The sequence below is a fragment of the Oryctolagus cuniculus genome, chromosome 2, assembly GCF_051225735.1.
Source record: "Oryctolagus cuniculus isolate XC-2025 breed Fujian yellow rabbit chromosome 2, ASM5122573v1, whole genome shotgun sequence".
In the NCBI taxonomy this organism is placed as follows: domain Eukaryota; kingdom Metazoa; phylum Chordata; class Mammalia; order Lagomorpha; family Leporidae; genus Oryctolagus; species Oryctolagus cuniculus.
Genome location: NC_142868.1, coordinates 98865879 through 98886201, shown reverse-complemented (window position 1 = coordinate 98886201; position 20323 = coordinate 98865879). Strand labels below are relative to the sequence as shown.

The 20323-nt window shown below is 40.5% G+C and overlaps 1 long non-coding RNA gene and 1 pseudogene across 1 annotated transcript in view; one reads left to right on the top strand and one right to left on the bottom strand.

Annotated features, from left to right (window-relative positions):
* LOC149127927 (ribose-5-phosphate isomerase-like) overlaps window positions 1-20323 on the top strand; it is a 423712-nt pseudogene that overhangs the window by 172365 nt on the left and 231024 nt on the right.
* LOC149127930 (uncharacterized) overlaps window positions 1-20323 on the bottom strand; it is a 29189-nt gene that overhangs the window by 5280 nt on the left and 3586 nt on the right. The window contains exon 2 of the long non-coding RNA XR_016230107.1: window positions 17578-17642. This is a non-coding gene — a long non-coding RNA (uncharacterized LOC149127930). The remainder of the gene's footprint in view (window positions 1-17577; window positions 17643-20323) is intronic.

Genomic DNA, 20323 nt, shown 5'->3' with positions numbered 1-20323 from the left:
TGCCAATTTGTGTCGATGCAAATGACAGTCATATATCTTATTTTTCTATTAATTCTCATGACATTCTGGAGTGGCATGAATGGCAAAATTCTTTCCTCATAGAACACATTTGAAGAAGGTGGCAAAAATTATATCTTTGTGTAAAAATAGTTCAAGTTTGTGAAGTGCTATGGATAAAAAATAAAATAATGTCCCAGTGCTTTGGTCAGAATAGTTGAAAGTCCTCAATAATGGATAATACATGATCTTAAAACAGAAAAATGGAGAGTAAATTTCAATAAGGAAGCTGGGAAAAGATCATTTAAGCTGAAGAAGTGAACAACAAATTTAGATATTTTAATGAAGGGAAGAAAAATGCAGGTGTATAATCAAAGGATAAAGGAGGACTGAGCTGGAAGATGAAGAAAAAAAAATGAAACATGGTTACTGTAGTTAATAACAATGTATTGGCCAGCACTGCTGCTCACCAGGCTAATCCTCAGCCTGCAGTGCCAGCACCCCGGGTTCTAGTCCCGGTTGGGGCACCAGTTCTGTCCCGGTTACTCCTCTTCCAGTCCAGCTCTCTGCTGTGGCCCGGGAGTGCAGTGGAAGATGGCCCAAGTCCCTGGGCCCTGCACCTGCATGGGAGACCAGGAGGAAGCACCTCGCTCCTGGCTTCAGAACGGTGCAGCACCGGCTGTAGCAGCCAACTGGGGGGTGAACCAATGGAAGGAAGACATTTCTCTCTCCCTCTCCCTCTCCCTCTCCCTCTCCCTCTCTCTCTCTAACTCTGCCTGTCAAAAAAAAGAAAAAAAGAAAAAAGATTATTTTAGTTCAAAAACACTTGAATCCATATACAGATTTTTGTAATACACATTTCAATGAGTTTTTAAAGATCCCTCATATTAGGCCGTTGCCACGGCTCACTAGGCTAATCCTCCGCCTTGCGGTGCTGGCACACCGGGTTCTAGTCCCGGTCAGGGCTCCGGATTCTGTCCCAGTTGCCCCTCTTCCAGGCCAGCTCTCTGCTGTGGCCTGGGAGTGCAGTGGAGGATGGCCCAAGTGCTTGGGCCCTGTACCCCAGGGGAGACCAGGAGAAAACACCTGGCTCCTGCCATCGGATAAGCTCGGTGCGCCGGCCACAGCGCGGCAGCCATTGGAGGGTGAACCAACGGCAAAGGAAGACCTTTCTCTCTGTCTCTCTCACTGTCCACTCTGCCTGTCAAAAAAAAATCCCTCATATTCATGAATTTCAAATTATCTTGCACCAAAATAAACTTACCTTTGAATTCCATTCACCTCGGACTTTTCAAAATATCTATTGTGAATAATAAATGGATATATAATGTATATATTTTAATTTTTATTTTAATTGAACTCTATTTTTATGTTTTCAAATAAATAAATAAGAAACATAAAATGAGACTGTTGGTGGATTTTAAGCATGGAGATATTTTTCTGTTTGTGATGGTTTTAAGAGATCACTTATCAGCCGTACTTTGGAAATTTATATTCATTAAATAAAAGTTAAAAAAAAAAGAGATCACTTATCAGCTGGCACCGCAGCTCAATAGGCTAATCCTCCACCTGTGGCGCTGGCACTCCAGGTTCTAGTCCCGGTCGGGGCACTGGATTCTGTCTCAGTTGCTCCTCTTCCAGTCCAGCTCTCTGCTGTGGCCCAGGAGTGCAGTGGAGGATGGCCCAAGTCCTTGGGCCCTGCACCCCATGGGAGACCAGGAGAAGCACCTGGCTCCTGGCTTCAGATGGGCACAGTGTGCTGGCCACACCACGCTGGCCATAGTGGCCATTGAGGGGTGAACCAATGGAAAAAAGGAAGACCTTTCTCTCTGTCTCTCTCTCTCTCTCACTGTCCACTCTGCCTGTCAATAAAAAAAACCAAGAAAAAGAAAAAGAAAAAGAAAAAGAAAAAAAAAAGAGATCACTTATCTTTTTAACACTGGACTTTAGGATCCAGTTTGGAGACTAATCTCTTTGGGTGCACCAACAATGACCTATCTGTTTTTTTCTGGTGGAGATTTGAATTTTGACCTCCAACTTTTTCCTATTTATTTGTTGATTGATTGTTGCCATAAAAAACACTGGAAGGAACATCATGTGAAGATGTCTGTGTCTGTTCCTGGCAGACCAACTCTTGTAGCAGTGCAATGTGTGATGCACATATCATGAACTGTTAATGGGAATGAGCAAGACTAAATGACTGAAAGGTCAAAGAGAGAATCCAGTCAGTTGCCCTGCATTGTCCCCTGGATGTGTCTGACACAGGAAAAATTGAAGTAATCATTGCTTATTAAAGGGAATGGAAATGCATTGCTGAACAAAAATATTATTAAATCAGGTAACTATTGTACACATAGAATGTTGACATATTGGAAAAAGGGAATATTATATTTTCTTTTTTAAAGATTATCTATTTGAAAGTCAAAGCAGAGAGGCAGAGGCAGAGAGAGAGAAAGAGAGGGAGAGAAATGGGAAGAGAGAGACAGAGACAGAGAGACAGAGACAGATACAGAGAGACAGAAAGACAAGAGAGAGGTTTTCCATCTGCTGGTTCATTCCCCATATGTCTGCAACAACCAGAGCTGGGCTGATATGAAGCCAGGAGCCAGGAGCTTCTTCTGGGTATCCTATGCAGGTGCCCCAAACCAAGGATTTGGGTAATCTCCCACTAATTTCCTAGGCCTTAGCAGAGAGCTGGATCACAAGTAGAGTAGTCAGAACCTGAACCAGCATCCACATAGGATGCTGGCACTGCAGGCAGCAACTTTACCTGCAATGCAACAGCACCAACCCTACATGACGGGATCTGGGATGATATGATAAGTCTTTTAAATTTTATAGAAAATACATATTATGGAAAAGCCATGCATGGATGTAAATATATTTCGCTTCAAAATCTTATTTTTAATTGAATTCTTGCAAAAGCTTCTTGAAATGCCCTGTATATTATGCTAAGAAATATTTTTAAACCCTATGTTGTTTTTGTATGACTCCATTTTCAAAGTGATACTTACTTGCCTTTTCTAAGGCTGTACATTATCACTAAGAAGAATATAAAACTTCGCATCTGCAGTTGTTAAATTTTGGACTTCAAAATCAGAAATGTTATCTATTGGAAGTTAAAGATGTTAATCCTCTAGTCTCTCCTAGATACTTTGCACTGTTAACCTATAAACTTGGGGTATTCAGTTTACTATTTGGATTACTCTGTGCTGGAGATGCATAGCTGACAGCTGGCACTTTCTTGTGAAATTTGGTTCCACTTAAAACAAAGCAAAAGAAATACCAGCTCTGCTCACAGGCCTGCAATTTATTGTTAAATAAATGTTGTATAAACCTTCAGTAAATTTTCAAAACATTAGAAGTTAGTAAGAATAAAGTGAAAAGCAATAAGACTCAAAGAAAATGCTTAGCAATAGTGCTAATGTCAGAGATGTTACCATTTTAGTTACATGCACTATACCAATTAAGTTATTTCAAATTCGGACATGAGCACACCATTTCCCATAACTACCTTTATATACAGTTAAAAACCTGGGATCCTATGTAGAAAAGTGCTAGTAGCTCCAGTCTCACTTGATTAGAGTCACTTGGAAGTCTATAAGATGTACACTGACTAATCAGAGGAAGGGGAAAATAAAGCCAGGAAAAGTAGTCCAAAAGGAAAAATGTGCTCATTTAGATTTCAGGTAATAACCTTTATAGATGTTCTCATGGATAATCCATGCATACATAGTTATCATTCATTCATATAGATTTCATTTTTATTTTTTAAACTTTTAATAAAAATTTGTTTTTGTTTCTGGAATCATATTTTACTATACTTTGTATGTTTCCATCAGAGTAAACTTGAAGTTGCTTACGTCAAAAAGGTCCATAAGTGAAGAACTTACTCAGAAAAGAGGTTGCCAACCACGAATCTCAGGAGCAGTGCTCACTGCTACCTGAATACTTCAAAGTCTGTATGAGCTGTTTCAATGGAGACAGCTGTAGTTTTCCAGTAAATTTCTATTATTGAATTGCATTTTTTCACATGGGCAGCTTATAATCATTAGAAAGCTATTTATTTTCATAATATATTATTCCCATGTGTATCTGCAAGGTGCTTACAGGCATACTACTGAATATATTAAACAATCATGACCTAGTTTCAGTGTAAGAAATTTGAATCTCTCTCATAAAGCAAGAAACATCCACAGTTGAGATTTACATAAGTAGTACCTCTTTAAATAAATAAAAAATAAAATGATATCCTGTCTATAAAGTTGTACTAGTTCATTTTACAGATTATTAAAGTGCTTATGAATGCATTAGTTCTCAGTAAATAAACATGGTGCTACAACACATCTAAAAGGAAAAAGTCATCACACTGGCCCATAGAAATGCCTAGGATTATTTTATATCTCTTAACATTAGAAAAATTAAATGAAATAAGGAATTAAAATTAAAAGAGAAACAAGAAATTTTACAAAATTAGAACAACTATGGCCTAAAAATACACTGAAATATTCAATTTAGTAACTAAGTCATTTCTGGATTGAACACTGTATAATGAGGTTTGGAGAGTGCTTCTGTTAGCAAGGTCATAAGGTATGTGGAAATAATATAAGCATTTTATAAAGACTGACCCTGAAACAGTAATTGTTTATAAAAATCACATACACCTGGTGCTGTGATCTAGAAGGTTAAGCCTCCACCTCTGGTGCTGACATCCCATTTCTCCCTTAGTTCAAGTCCTGGCTTCTCCACTTCCAATCTAGCCCCCTGCTAATCTGCCTGGGAAGGTAGCAGAGGATGGCTGACGTACTTGTGCCTCTGCACCCACACAGGAGACATGCAAAGGTTTCCTAGATTCTGACTTCAGCCTGGCACAGCCCCAGTCACTGTGGCCATTTGGGGAGTGAACCAGTTGATGTAAAATTCTCTCTCTCTCTCTCTCTCTCTCTATCTCTTTCAAATAAATAAATAAATCTTTCAAAAATAAATAAAAATCACATGCTAAGATACAACCAAAATACTCAAGGCTTTTGATTTTGATGGAATGAAATCTTAGAGTGGGAATACAAATGAAACCAATAATCATGGAGATGCCACTTGTTTTCACCAATGTAAACAATAGGAACATCATTTCAAGGTATAGCACATTGACAGACTAAAATGAGAAACTGTGAACAATGTTAGTACCAAAATATTCCCTAAGTTTGGAAGTAGTTCTAGTTCTGTTGCCTGTACAATTGCTCTTCAAAACATGTGTTCTCCTTAGAAAATATGCCTTCTGAATGGCTTTGTAGTCAGTGTGGAAAAGTAGGAAATGGGGTTCACAGTGAAGCTGAGTAAAATGCTTCCAAGATGATTCATTGTATCAGTTAGTAATCTCACCATACCTACATGTTGAATTTAAGGATTTTGTTTTTTAACACCTTCTCAAGTCTGTGGGCTTCAGCTCCTCAGGTAGTAATAATATTTTTCATGTTTAAGTATAAAGGTCCCTGCTGTATAGTATTCTATAGAGTACATGTCCCATAATTTCTTTATCCAGTCTACTGTTGATGGGTATTTGGGTTGGTTCCAGGTCTTAGCTATTGTGAATTGAGCTGCAATAAACATTAGGCTGCAGACCACTTTTTTGTTTGCCAATTTAAATTCCTTTGGGTAAATTCCAAGGAGTGGGATGGCTGGGTTGAATGGTAGGGTTATATTCAGGTTTCTGAGGAATCTCCAAACTGACTTCCATAGTGGCTTAACAAGTTTGCATTCCCACCAACAGTGGGTTAGTGGCCCTTTTTCCCCACATCCTCTCCAGCCTCTATTGTTGGTACATTTCTGAATGTGAGCCATTCTAACCGGGTTAGAATTGTGGTTTTGATTTGCACTTCCCTGATTGCTAGTGATCTTGAACATTTTTTCATGTGTCTGTAGGCCATTTGGATTGCCTTCGAAAAATGTCTATTGAGGTCCTTGGCCCATCTCTTCAGTGGGTTGTTTGTTTTGATGTTGTGGAGTTTCTTGATTTCTTTGTAGATTCTGGTTATCAACCCTTTATCTGTTGCATAGTTTGCAAATATTTTTTCCCATTCTGTCGGTTGCCTCTTCACTTTCCTGACTGTTTCTTTTGAAGTACAGACACTTCTCAATTTGATGCAATCCCAAATTTTAATTTTGGCTTTGACTGACTGTGCTTCTGGGGTGTTTTCCAACAAGTCATTGCCAGTACCTATATCTTGCAGAGTTTCTCCAATGTTCTCTAATAATTTGATGGTGTCGGGTCGTAGATTTAAGTCTTTAATCCATGTTGAGTGAATTTTTGTGTAAGGTGAAAGGTAGGGGTCTTGCATCATGCTCTGCATGTGGAAATCCAATTTTCCCAGCACCATTTATTGAATAGACTGTCCTTACTCCAGGGATTGGTTTTGGATCCTTGATCAAATGTAAGTTGGCTGTAGATGTTTGGATTGATTTCTAGTGTTTCTATTCTGTTCCATTGGTCTATCCATCTGTTTCTGTACCAGTACCATACTGTGTCATTTGCAACAAGATGGAAGAATCTGGAAAACATTATGCTGAGTGAATTAAGGCAGTCCCAAAGGGACAAATATCATATGTTCTCCCTGATCAGTGACAACTAACTGAGCAGCAAAGGGGAAACCTGTTGAAGTGAAATGGACACTATGAGAAACAGTGACTTGATCAGCTCTTGTCCTGACTGTTGATGTACAATGTAATACTTTATCCATTTTAGTATTTTTTTTTGTTCTAGTACCATTGGTTGAACTCTGTAATTAACACACAATTATTCTTAGGTGTTTAAATTTTAACTGAAAAGTGATCCCTGTTAAATATAAGAGTATGAATAAGAGAAGGAGGAGATGTACAATTTGGGACATGCTCAATCGGACTTGCCCCAACTGGTGGAGTTAGAATCATGCCAGGGGATCCCAATACAATCCCATCAAGGTGGCATGTACCAATGCCATCTCACTAGTCCAAGTGATCAATTTCAGTTCACAATTGATCACACTGATAGGTCTAAGAGTTAAAGGGATCACACAAACAAGTCTAGTGTTTGCTAACACTAGCTGATAGAATCAAAAAGGGAGAGAACAATCCATCATGGGAAGCTGGATACACGGTAAACTCATAGAATGGCAGATGTCCTAAACAGCACTCTGGCCTCAGAATCAGCCCTTAAGGCATTCGGATATGGCTGAAGAGCCCATGAGAGTATTTTAGGCATGGAAAGCCAAGACAATGGCAAAAAAAAAAAAAAAAACTAAATGAAATATCTCTGCGAGTGAGATCCCACTGGAAAGAATGGGGCCATCAAAGAAGGAGGTACCTTTCTCTGAAAGGAGGAGAGAACTTCCACTTTGACTATGACCCTGTTGGAATAAGATCGAAGTCGGCGACCTCAAAAGGCTTCCATAGCCTTGGCAACTCATGACTAGAGCCTAGGGAGATTGCTGACGCCATAAACGAGAGTGTCAAATTGTTAAGTCAACAACAGGAGTCACTGTGTACTTACTTCTCATGTGGGATCTGTCCTTAATGTGTTGTCCAATGTGAAGTAATACTATAACTAATACGGAAACAGTATTTTACACTTTGTGTTTCTGTGTGGGTGCAAACTGATGAAATCTTTACTTAATATATACTGAATTGATCTTCTGTATATAAAGATAATTGAAAATGAATCTTGATGTGAATGGAATGGGAGAGGGAGTGGGAGATGGGAGGTGTGTGAGTGGGAGGGAAATTATGGGGGGGGAAGCCATTGCAATCCATTAACTGTACTTTGAAAATTTATATTTACTAAATAAAAAATTTAAAAAAAAAGAATCAAAAAAAAGTATACAGGTCCATAGTTGTTCCAGAGTTTTCACTTCTTGAATTTCATATGTCATTTGGTCAAAATCTTAGTTTTTTGTAAATAAAATCTTGTAATAACCTATCCATGGAAATATATTTCTACCTTAAACCTCATTTTACCTAACCTCAAACCTGTGGCTTTAATGTCATGAATTGCCCTTATTGATGGTTCATTCTTGACGAGTTCAATAAGCTGTTGATCTTTTTTCTGCTGGATGAATTGTCCTAAATGTGCTTCTGTGTTTGTGTAGATAGGAATTATGAGACCAAAACTATTGAAATGCATGCATCCAAAGAATCTTGGCTACTGGAGTGAATTACATGTTATATAGAAGCAAGGCCCACACAAATGGCTGCATTGTCACTTGCTGCCTCCTGTGATGACAGCATACAATATGGGCACCAGTTAATGTCCAAGCTGCTTGACTTGTGATCCTGATTTCTGCTTATAGCCTAGAAAGCAACAGAACATGGCCGAAGTATTTGGGCCCATGTCATCCATGTGGGAGACCTGGATGAAGCTCCTGGCTCCTGTCTTTGGACTAGCCCAGTGCTGGCCATTGTGGCCATCTGGGGAGTGAACCAGTAGATGGAAGACCTCTCTGTCTCTCCCTCTCTGTAACTCTTATTGTCAAAATAAATAGATCATTTTTCTGAAAAAAGAAATTGCAAAGAATGAGAGTCAATTTGATATAGTTTGAGTGACAAAAACTATAGGTTCAGGGGATAAATTTATGTTAGAACTTATATTTCTTCACTTTCTTTGTTTTTCTTCAGATCAAGCACTCACAGTAGTTTCCCTCTAGGTTCAAATAAATAAATGTGTTTTAAGCATCTACTATTGTCAGGCATTTTTCTAAGACATGGGGCTACAATAGTGAAAGTGATAACTCAGATTTTCCTAGTGTTTACAGTCAATTGTGAATGACTGATGCTTTATTTTGTAAAAGATTTATTTTATTTATTTGAAAGGCAGTCAGAGTTATGGAAAGAGAGAGGGATATATATATATATATATATATATATATATATATATATATATATAAAGAGAGAGAAAGAGAGAGAGAGAGAGATTTTCCATCTGCTGGTTCACTCCCCAAATGGCTGCAATAGTTGGGACTGGACTATACTGAGGCCATGGATCAGGAGCTTTACCCAGGTCTCCCAAGGGGGTTCAGTGGCCCAAACACTTGGGCCATCTTCCACTGTTTCCTCAGATGCATTAATAGGAAACTAGATCAGAAGTGGAGCAGCCTGGGGCTGTCACTGTGGCAGAGTGGGTTAACACCCCAGCCTGAAGTGCCGGCATCCCATATGGGAACTGGTTTGAAACCCAGCTGCTCCACTTCCAATCCAGCTCTTTGCTATGGCCTGGGAAGCAGTAAAACATGGCCCAATACTTGGGCCCCTGCATTCAAGTGGGAGACCCGGAAGAAGCTCCTGACTCCCAGCTTCAGATCGGTGCAGCTCCTGCTGTTGCAGCCAATTGGGGAGTGAATCAATGGATGGAAGACCTTTCTCTCTCTTTCTGCCTCTGCTCGCTCTGTGTAATTTGACTTTCAAATAAATAAATAAATCTTTAAAAAAAGAAAGAAGTGGAGCAGCCAGGAGTCAAACTGGCCCCCAGATTGGATGCCAGAAGTACAGATGGCAACTTAACCTGCTACAGTCACAGCACTGCCCTCCCATGACTGATATTTTAAAGATATGATGAACATCACTGAATTTCAGAGAGCAATGATGTACATACAACTATAGTAATTTAATGCTACTAAAGAGGAAAGAGAAGTTTTCCTGAGAATGTGATAACTCAAAAGAGAAAACTTGAGTGATAGGTCAATATTGGCTAGGTTGAGAGATAGGAAGAAGAGGGGAAAGAAAAATATATAGACAATGGAAGAGTTACATGTCAATGCAAGGAACTGGAGAGCTGATGCCACATGGAGAAACATTGGAGAATATTAAGCAGAATGGAAAATATGCTTTAAGTATGAAGGAATGTGGGTTCTATAAGATTCTTTGGTGTTTAAAATATTACTCTAAAAAATGAGCCTAAGTAAAAAGTTTTACATAGCCATAGGTAATGGGCTAGGGTAGTAACATGATCAAATTTCTATTTTAGAAAGATCTTTTTGCTTGTAAAATGAATAGATTTGGGAATGCTACATAAAAATGGGAATGTTGATAACTGGCTAGATTGGAGGCCTCTACAGGAGCCTAAATGAAAAATAATTGTGCTTTGGGTTAAGGTGAAAGTAGGGGGATGTGAGAAATAGGCAGATATGGAAGATATTTAACATTAAATCAATAGGACTAGGTTTTTAAGTGTATAATGATAAAAACGAATAAATAAATTGGCCTACTGTTAGATATCTTTAGGTGAGAAAATGTGCAGATTTCACTAGATTTGACTGTGCACCTATTTCCTATTATAAATTAATAAGTTTAATCACATAAAAAGAATAGTAGGCTGGGCCTCTGCCTGTGAGCTCAGATATTCCATAAGGGTGCCAGTTTATGTCTCAGCTGCTCCCCTTCCAATCTAGCTTTCTGCTTGTGTCTTGGGAAAGCAGTGGAGGATGGTCCAAGTGCTTGGGCCCCCACACCTGCTTGGGAGGCCTGAATGAGGCTCCTGGCTCCTGGCTTTGTATCAGCTCAGCTCTGACCATTACAGCCATTTGGCGAGTGAAGCAGTGGATGGAGGACCTTTCTCTTTCTCTCCCTCTCTCTCTCTGTAACTCTATGTCTCAAATAAATAAATCTTTAAAAAAGAATCAGAAACAACTTTAAAATTTTCCAACTGGAGCAGCTGAATAGAGATGATGATGTCATTTATTGAGATAGTATTGAGATAGTACGTAATGGCACAGGAGCAAGTTTAGGGGAGGAACAAGGGAAATTATGAACTTGTGGGAAGTATTCAGCTGAAGATATGGGTTTGGAAGTTATTGGCTTATCAGTAGAAATGGAAGCTTCAGCAGAAAGTAGCATTACAAACACAAACTTAGAGCCTGGAAGATGCTGTAATGTTAAGAGTGGAGAAAACAAACAAAGATCCAGGAATAGAAGTTGAATAAAAGTATTTAGAAAATGTAGGTGGGAAACCAAGAACTTTGGGATCTCTTAAACCAAGTGAAGGATTATTTCTCAAAAGTAATAGTTGATTGAAATTATTAATGTTTCAGGCAACTCCAATGTGTTCAGAGGCCCAAGGACTTGGGCCATCTTCTGCTACTTTCCCAGTTGCATTGGCAGGGGGCTGACAAGGAGGTAAAGCAGCTGGAAATCAAACCAGCACCCATATAGGATACTTGCATTGCAGGTGGCAGCTTAACAACAATGCCACCCTCCATGCACTTTAAAAGTGCCCTCGTACCTGTCCATGCACCTTGGTTTAACCTGGTACCATCCTAACCCAGGCTGAGAATGGCTGAGTGAGCAAGTGGACATGGAGATTTGCAGAGTGATAGAGAGACCTCATGACTGTTCAGTGAATAAATGCATAGGGGAGCATGTGAACTTGGGGTGGGTTAGGGACAAATGTCCCTGTGTAAATAGGGCATTTCTGGTGTTCTCAGCATGGTTGTCCACTAACTCAGGTGGATTTGGTGTTAAAACAAGGCCCAGATCATCATTCATAGTACTGTTTCTGTGACATAAGTAAGTTGCCTTCCAATTCCAGTATCCAATTTGCATCTGAGTCAATAGATGGTGGTGTTGCTGACTCAGGGACTGTTGGTGCAAGCCCTGAGTGTCCCTAAGAACTTGTGCTGGTGATGAGGCTAAGCTGTCCAGCAAATTAACTTTCCAAATACATACACATTTCCCCTTCCTCAGGTAAACTACTTCAGCTGATAGACCATTTCAGGCCATATCAAAGTGTGGTGTGAAGGTTTCCCACAGTAACTTCATTACTTGGTGAGCAGGCCTTGGGCCAGCATTTGAAGCACATAGTGCCTACCATCTGCCAAACACTGCTCCAGCACCACCCTCACTGGAAGCCCTTTCTTGTTCCCAGGAGCCTCAGCTGAACCCTTGACTGGCTCTGCCTCAAAAGTAAAAAATAAATAAATAGATAGATAGATAGATAGATAGATAGATAGATAGATAAGGCCAGACATGAGCTGTCCTTACTCTGTCCAGAATAGAGTTGGGTCTCCTTTTTAAAAAGACATTTATTTATTTGGGAAGCAGAGTTACAGAGAGGGAGAGGGAGAGACAGGACTCGAAGTGGTGCCTACTTGGGATGCTGATGCCCTAAGCAGAGGCTTACCTTACTACACTAAAGCACCAGTCTTTTACACTTAAATGAACTTTTAAATGAAAGCCATGGGGCTAGTGTTGTGGTGCAAGGGGTTAACACCCTGGCCTGAAGTGCTGGCATCCCATATGAGGCCGGTTCCTGTCCTAGCTGCTCCACTTCCAATCCAACTCTCTTCTATGGCCTGGAAAAGCAGTAGAAGATGGCCCAAGTCCTTGGGCCCCTGTACCCACATGGGAGACCCTGAAGAAACTCCTGGCTCCTGGCTTTGGATCAGCCCAGCTCTGGGTGTTGCGGCCAATTGGAGAGTGAATCAGTGGATGGAAGACCTCTCTCTTTCTCTCTCTCCCTCTCTCTCTCTCTCTCTCTCTGCCTCTCCTCTGTCTGTGTAACTCTTTCAAATAAATAAATAAATCTTTAAAAAAAAGTTAGCCATGAACAACAGAGGGAAAAACCTTAGAGAGCTGTGGCTGTGGGGTTCACAGGAGGGCGGAGCTCAGTGTGTTCTGGGTCCCACAGGAGCATGAATTGGGTTGGATTCTGCTTTCCTTTGGCATACCTGAACTACAGGGACTACACGGACCTGAGTCCTGCTTTGCAGAAGAGCATCTGGCCAAGGCTGGGGATTTACCCCACTCACCCTCTGATCACCACCATTGTCTACCACCTATTGTTCACTGAAGGCTACCATCTGGTGCCGAGACCACCACCTGCCTCAGGCATTAACAGGACCACGTGCTATTGAATCTCCAGCATACACAGGCCTGGGTCTGGACAGCAGGCTCTGGCTGCTGGAGGGCTCTACTGTGACCGCTGCCACTCCCACCCAGCGTGTCTCTGCATGTGTGGCCTTTGGGCTTCCACACTCCTTCCAGTCTTTTCCAGCCAGGCCACCTAGGCTGCCGACATTCTGCACCTGCAGCTGGTGGCAGCGCTATAACCAGGACTGTCCTGTAGCCCTTGGCATTCCAGGAGATGCCTGGCCATGTGAAATGCTGAGTGTGGCTGATGCTGCCATGCTATCTGGGAGGCGGGGCAGGCCCAGTGCTCACCAGATTTGCGCCATGGCGAGGTCTGCTGACGCCCTCCTTGCAGTGCCCCTGCAGAGTGCTGTGCAGGCCCATGTCTCAGAATCCTGCTGCTGTGGTCACTGTTGGAGTCTGTACCAGCTCTGGAGTCTCCCCACCCCCGAGTCGGAGCCATTCTGGGGCTCTGACTCTTGTCCTTCTCTCTTGCAACCCACAGTTGGATCAGATCTCCAGAGCCCTCTTTTCAATGAACGCACATCCCCGCAGGGGGGTGTCTCAGCCCTGAAGAGGACTAGGAAACCAAAATAAACTGTGTCTCTTTAAATAAATAAATAAATAATAAATCATCAGTGTAAAAGATACCACAATTCCTAAGACAGGAGAGATTTCTGTAAGGGAATCTCTTGATTTGCTTCTCAGTACCATGCTACACCCAATGGACTCGATCTGTTTTCATTTAGGGCCACATGGCTGAAGTTCTCAGCTAGGGATGATGATCCCAAAATTAAGTTTCTTATTGCAGCTCTGTTGACGGGTCACCATCAAACTGCATGCAGGTAGAAGGAAGGGGTGTGAGTAAGGAAATCAAACTTTGCTGTGGACCACAATTCCACCCAAGATAATGGCAGAAATGATTATGGCCTATCCTGCACTAAACAAGACTTAAAGTCCAGCAGGACATACTCCATCAATACCCATTTCTGCAGTGTGACCAGACCTGGTCTTGGGGACTGTAGCCCTTTAGGATGGGTGCTGGACACAAGCAGAAAACACCACATGGCATTTTTCTGTCTTCCTCAGCTGTTACTGTGTACACAGGACACTGATGGGTCAAGTCCTAAGGAGGTTTCCCCATCTGAACGTCTTTCGAGCAACAACTGAAAGCATGCTCAGAAACCTTATTCTGCATCAGCGGGCTCTCTGTGGATATAATCCTGACATTACTTGTTCTGCTCACAGAAACCAGGGCAGAGACTTATTGATGGCCGTGCTGTTTGCATTCAACTTTAAAGTGAAAGAAATAATCCTAAAACAGCTATAAAATTAATCTCACTATTTTTGTTGTTCTGATTGTACCTAAACTACATCATAACAGATTTACTAATTTAAGAGGCAACAGATGGGAATCCTCGGGTTTTCTGCAGATCATCTGAGATACTTTTGCACTTGGAAGCCTTTCCTATGGTCTCATGTAAGTGGCCTGGGAAGCTCTCAAGAGGTGCTTGGAGTGCTGCAGACGGAGGACAAAGTGGGCACTGAGCCTTTGTCCCTCAAAAAATGCACTTGGTTGTTAATATTCCTGACAGATTTGGATGGTGTGGCATTCCTGAAGCCCAGGGTTCTCCTTTGGGGCACAGTCCTCTGTGGTTGTCTGTGGCCCTGGACACTCTTGCCAGCCAGCTCCATACCAGAATTTCTTTTGGGGTATAGTGAAACATGATTGTGGCTTTTACTTGCATTTCCCTGATGCCTAGTGATCCTGAACATCTTTCCTTATGCCTGTAGGCCATTTGTATTTCACCATTTGAAAAATGCCTGTTCATATCCTTATCCCATTTCTTAACTGGATGATTTGTTTAGTTGCTGATTTTTAAGCTCCTTATATATTATGGATATTTGCCTTTTATCAGATATCAGATATATAGTTTACAAATATTTTCTCCAATTCTGTTGGTTGCCTCTTTACTTTGTTGAGTGCTGCCTTTGCTGTTCAGAAGTTTCTTAGCTTGATGTAACCCCATTTGTGTATTTTTGCATTACTGCCCATGATTATAGGATCTTGTTCAAGAAGTCTTTACAGATGTGAATGTCGTTCAGTGTTTCCCATAACTTTTCCTCTGGTAATTTGATTGTTTTGGGTCTCAGATTTAGATCCTTGACTCACTGTGAGTTTGAATTTTTTTCTGTTTTTGAAATCTCCCTTGGTCAAGTTGATTACTTCTTCAGACAAACACATGTTTATTAGCAGTTGCTCTCATCCTGCTGGTGTGAAGAGGGATAACTCTAGAGTGCTCAGCTCTAGGCTAGAACTTGCAACTTCAAGAATCTGCAAAGTCTGTGTCATTTGTCATGCTGGAGTAGTTTATGGAGCTATGGCTGAGATGGCAAACATGGGTGCTGAGGTGGCAAACATGGGTGGTCCTGGGCCTCATGAGCTGAACTATCCTGGGTCTGAAGCCCATCCCTGCTTTGAATTAGCCTCTGATTCCGATAAGTGAATGAATGCTCCTGATCATGGTCCTGATCTATGCCTTCTTTTTCTTAAAGATTTATTTATTTATTTGACTGTCAGAGTTACACAGAGAGAGGAGAGGCAGAGGAAAGAGAGAAGTTTTCCATCCTATGGTTCCCTCCCCAGCTGGCCACAATGGCTGGAGCTGTGTTGATCCAAAGCCAGAAACCAGGAACTTCCTCCAGGTCTTCCTGTGTGGATGCAGGGGCCCAAGGACTTGGACCATCTTCCTCTGCCTTCCCAGGCAAAAGCAGAGAGCTTGATTGGAAGAGGAGGAGCTGGGACTTGAACTGACACCCACATGGGATGCCAGCACAGCAGGTGGTGACTTTACAGATTAAGCCACAGCACCAGCCCTGACCCATGCCTTTTTGTGCATTTTGTCAGCTAATTTTGTCATTCTTAGCCAGTCAGCGGGAACTTGTACCTCAAAGGGTCACATTGCTCCAGTGAAAGTCCCTTCTATTGGCCAGGCCTTTATAAGGTGATAGATTCTGCAGAAGCCTTGAAAGGCAATTGATCTGACATTCCATACCTCAGTTTTTTTTTTTTAAGAATCAGTTTATTTATTTGAAAGACAGTTACAGAGAGAGGTAGAGCCAGAAAGACAGAGGTTCTCCGTTCCACTTGTTCACTCCCCCAATGACTGCAACAGCCAGAGCTGAGTTGATCTGAAGCCAGGAGCCAGGAGCTTCTTCTGGATCTCCCAGTTGGGTGCAGGGGCCCAAGGACTTGGGCTATCCTCTACTGTTTTCCCAGGCCATAGCAGAGAGCCGGATCAGAAGTGGAGTAGCTGGTACTCCAATTGGTGCCCATTTTGGATGCCGGCGCTGCAGGCTGCGGCTTTAACTCATTGTGCCACAGCACCCCCCCATCAACAAAGAACACTGTCCTCAAGTTATTTCCTGTTGACTGCAGTATCCCATTTCTCCTCAAATTCTCCAGTTTTGATAAGTCAACATGACACTTGACAATTAGTATAGAGAGATATTAGCATAGAGACTTCACAGACTCTGTAAGGCCATATAATCCAATGCCAGGACCTCCCTACCAAAGGGGTTCCACTTTAGTCTTAATGTCTTGATTGGAGAATTTTCCTCTTTGGTTTTCATTGTCTTGTCTCCTGGTCCAGTCTTTTAAAAATATATGTGTAGATGCTTGATTAAAAAGTATGGATACCTGTATAAATGCTGGATTTTATTTTTAAATAGCCATTCAGGTATTCACCAATCAAATATTCTGTGTCAACTATATGCCTAAAACTATGTGAGGTTCTAGGATTGCAGTCATGAGTATCTTCTAAACTCCCATTTGGAACATAATAATTGAAAAATTTGGGGCCAGCACCATGGCTCACTTGGTTAATCCTCCACGTGTGGCACCACCATCTCATGTGGGCACCAAGTTCTAGTCCCAGTTGCTCCTCTTCCAGTTCAGCTCTCTGCTGTGGCCCGGGAGGGCAGTGGAGGATAGCCCAAGTACTTGGGCCCCTGCACCCGCGTGGAAGACCAGGAGGAAGCACCTGGCTCCTGGCTTCAGATCGGCACAGCACCTGCCATGGCAGCCATTTGGGGAGTGAACCAACAGAAGACCTTTCTGTCTCTCTCTCTGTCTATGACTCTATCTGTCAAATAAAAAAAAAAAAAGAAAGAAAAAAAAGAAAAATCCAGCACCCACATATGATTACGTGCCATGTCTCCTTAGCATATTGGAGTGTTTCATTTGTTGTTGGGAGCAGCTAGGTCTTTGAGCAACTTAGTGGCAGACCTCAGAATAGAGCTACTTTCACTATCTCTGGACATAAATGGAAACTTCTTTAAAACCACCATTTTAGAAAGGTTGTGAGTCTGAAATATCCTTTCAAAAATTCAAGCTCATCTTTCTTTTGTTATTAAAATTGTGCATGCCACCCATCAAGGGAATGAAAATATAAACACAATTAGTTTTCACCTCACCCCAGTTAGAATGGCTCCCATACAACAATCAAAACCTAACAAATGCTAGTGAGGATGTGAGGGAAAAAGTACCCTAATCGACTGTTGGTGAGAATGCAAACTAACACAGCCATTGTGGAAGACAGTATGGAGATTCCTCAGAAAGCTGAAAATAGATATACAATAAGATCTAGCCATCCCGCTCCTGGGAATTTACCAAAATGAAATAAAATCAGCATATAAAAAAGTTACCTTTACCTCCATGTTTATTGCAGCTCAGTTCATAGTAGCTAAGATGTGGAATCAACCCAGATGTCCAAAACCTGGATAAAGAGAATGTATTATATGTACACACTATGAAATGCTACTCAGCTGTAAAAAAAGGATGAAATTCTGACTTTTACAATGAAATCAGTGCAACTGGAAACCATTATACATAGTGAAATAAGCCAGTCCAAAGAAGAAAACACCATATGTTTTCCCTGATCTATGGTAGCTAATACAAGTACCCAAAATACATTGTCTAATGAGCAAAATTTGATGATTGTTCAGGCCAAAACACCTTGTCTCTATATTGATGAACAGTGTTTATTTCTTCTTACTGTTTGTTGAATTTTTTACTTAGTGGAGGGTTAATCTTATGATTATAAAATAAACTGAAAGTATGTCATGATAAAAATTAAAAGACATATAAAAACTAAAGGAGGAGGGAGAGTGGGAGTGTGTGCAGGAGGGAGAGTATGGTTGGAAGTATTACTCTGCTCCTGAATTTGTATACATGAAGCACATGAAATTTATGTCCTTTCTGTAACTACAAAAATGGAAAAATGAAAAATAAAACTCATCATATCCACTAATAATAAAATTACTGTCAATCAAAATGAAACTTATTTAAAATTTACATAAAATCAAAATAAAAATAAAATTGTGCATGCAAATACATTTTATGAAAAATTTATTTTTTTGAAAGTCACAGTTATGCAAATACACTTTTACAGAGTAAGTTAACACTTGAAGTTCAGGTGGTAGAGGTTGGTGAATGTTCTGGACATTGTGTCAATATCAATGAGTGCCAATAATGGAGTTCCTGATATTTTGTATCCTTACACTACCAACAGTTTCTGGGGCTCTTGAGAATTCTATATCTTTCTGCTCTGACTTAAATTTGAGAGAAGGAATGGGAGCAGTTATCTCTTAGATTTTCAATCATGAAACAAGCATTAGCTTCTTATTTACCAAATTTTACGATCAATTAGATTAAAAAATTCTCGGATTTCAAAACAAGATGATCAAATGAAACCAAATTAAACCTACTATCCCTTACAGCTATTTTCCAGAGCAAATCAATGATAATTTTCTAGAGAAGAATTCCCAAATATTCTAAAGCCAAAACAATTCCCAAATCAAAACACTTTTTTGTCCTAAGCAATTTTTGATAAAGGATACTTAACTGGTTCTTGAATAAATACTACTTCTTTATGAAAACAGATGTATAGCATTATTTTCTCACCACCTGGATGACAAGATGTAAGCAACCTATCAATATACTTCTCTGTAAGAAATAACTTGAATATAAAAGAAAACTGAGAGAGAAGATAACACAGTTGCATACACACACCTAATCTCTCTTTCTGAGGTGTTGCGCATTGAGTTGTTCAGGCCACCTGACATTTATGTTTATTTTAGCTAAGAATACCAGAGATCAGATTTTCCTAGACACCATCTAGTCCTGTTCCTCTATGTGTGCATCCATCCTTCATGTATGATCACCTGGAGACTCTAGAATCTTTCCAATGAAACAGAGTGCACTGCTTTGAAGGACAGCCTGTTGCATTTTGGCATAGTGCTACTTGTTGGAAAATACTTCTGTATAGTGAGCTAAAGTCAGCCTGTGGAATTTCCACCTGTGGAATAAATTCTGCTTCATGTCTTACCTAGCTCCATCTCCCTAACACCCTAGTCCCAGGCATTCCTTTCTCCCTGCTGTAAAAAATAATAGTCTCTCTTTCTAAAATGTTTTATTTTTAATTAAAAATGATAATTTTAGATTTTTATGAAGTATGATTGATGCTTCAATACCTATGTACTTCTTGGAATGCTTGAGTCAGTGTAGTTACCATATCTGTTACCTCAGGTATGTATCCTTTATTTCCTGGTGGTGGGAACATTTGAAATCCTTTCTTCTGGGTATTTTGAAGTAAACAGTTCATTACTGTTAACCATAACCAACTTGCCACATGGTAGAGCACCAGAACCTTTTCCTCCTCTCTAACTGTAACTTGATACCAAAACACTCATGTCTCCTCATCACTTCCCCTGGTCTGGCCTCTACTTTTCATAAGTTTGGATTTTCTAGATTTCTCACATAAATGAGAAAGATGGCATTTGCCACTCTATTCCTCATCTGTTTCATTTAACCTTGTGTCATTTAGGTTCATTCATTTGTCTCAAATAGAGTTTTCTGTTTATTTTAAAAGCTGAATAGTATATATGTACATGTGTATATATATATGATATATATATATATATACCCTTATAATATCCCTTCAACCACTGATAGACAGGTACAATGCTTCCTAGCTGCTGTGAATAATTCTGCAATGAGCATGGGAGTGTGCAGATATCCCTTCAACATCAGTATTTCATTTCCTTTGAGTGTTGCCAGTAGTGGGATTGCTAGATTGTATGGGGTTTCTATCTTTAATTTTTTGAGTAATATTCATACTTTCCAAAATGGCTATCCTAACATATAATACCACCAAGTGTGTGCAAGGATTTGTTTTTCTCCACATTCTCACCAACACCTGTTACTATTTATCTTTTTGATAACACCCAATCTAACATGGAGAGAATATCTCATTGTGGTTTAAGTTTGCAATTTTGAACAGTTAGAGATGTTGGATATTTCTCCAAAGCTGTAAATCAAAACAACATGGCAGAAATCCATTCAGATGGAAATCCAAGATGGTTAAATAGGGTATAGCCATGCTGACTTTAGCTGCTC